General features: G+C 46.4%; 1 protein-coding gene across 1 annotated transcript in view; it reads right to left on the minus strand.

The window, feature by feature from the left end:
• The window catches only part of LOC107655458 (protein fem-1 homolog A-like), a 9202-nt gene that overhangs the window by 6836 nt on the left and 1236 nt on the right, over positions 1-1130 (minus strand). The gene's annotated exons all lie outside the window — the stretch shown is intronic.

Genomic DNA, 1130 nt, shown 5'->3' on the forward strand with positions numbered 1-1130 from the left:
CAGCGAATTTCGCGAGCGACAACCAATAGGAGTGAAGAGTCTGTCAGTGGCGCTCACACGTCACCGTCTCGAGTGCAGGCTAGACAGGACAGATTTCCTGAGCGATTTCACTGTTTTATATGATTTTACTGTAACCACATGCATGGATATAAAAAAACATGATGCGTAGAAAAGAAACTGTTGGCTGTGGAAGTGAGTATGATGCATACATTGATGGTTTGAGTTGTTATTTATATGATGCAGTGAGCAGTTTAGCTCCAGTTAATGATTTAATGCACGAGCACTGCTGTAGTTTATATAACAACACTCTCCAACAGCAGAATGCTACTTTTATTTCTTTTAAGTCTAATTCCTAGTCATAATAGAATGACATCTTAGTTTTACCGGCAATATACAGTTTGTGATTGCATTTTATATGTCCAGATATGTCCAGACGTGCAGTCTACCAATAACATTAGAGCCACAGCAGTAGGAACGCCCACAAGCGTCTTCACAGCACAGAGTCTAGCGACATACAGCGGAAAAGTCGCTGGCAGTGTGAACGGGGCTTATGCCGAGTTCACACTTCACGATATTAGCCCGATTTTTCACTCGCCGACAGGTTTTGTGAAATCGCCGACAAATGCCCGACATCGGAGGCAAATCGGTGCTCGTTCACGCGAGTGACAATCACGCAGTGTGAATTATCAAAGACGCGATCTGAGGGAATCGCCGACACGTCGATTCACAATCACGCAGCGTGAAAACAACGGTGATCCGACGAGTGTGAAAATCGTGCCGTGTGAACTCGGCATTAGACTGTGTGTGTTGTCTGTCTGTCTCCCCTCCCCGCACCACGCCCACTTTTTTAGCATTTTTTAAAATGGTGTTGAACTAACCAGTGCTGAAACAGGGGCTTTCGTGACCCTGTAATGCCGAGTTCACACGGCACGATTTTCAAACTCGTCGGATCGCCGTTGTTTTCACACTGCGTGACTATCTGGGGTAGCATTCAGTTGCTGCTGTGTTCACACTGCACGATGGATCGGCGACAGGGGGTTTCACACTGCATGACTTCACAACAGGAAGAATCGCCGACAGCTCTGTCTGGTCCGCAAACTACGTTTCACAACAAAACACACGCGAGAAGT

The sequence above is a fragment of the Sinocyclocheilus anshuiensis genome, unplaced genomic scaffold (genome assembly GCF_001515605.1).
Source record: "Sinocyclocheilus anshuiensis isolate Anshui unplaced genomic scaffold, SAMN03320099.WGS_v1.1 scaffold1116, whole genome shotgun sequence".
Taxonomy (NCBI): domain Eukaryota; kingdom Metazoa; phylum Chordata; class Actinopteri; order Cypriniformes; family Cyprinidae; genus Sinocyclocheilus; species Sinocyclocheilus anshuiensis.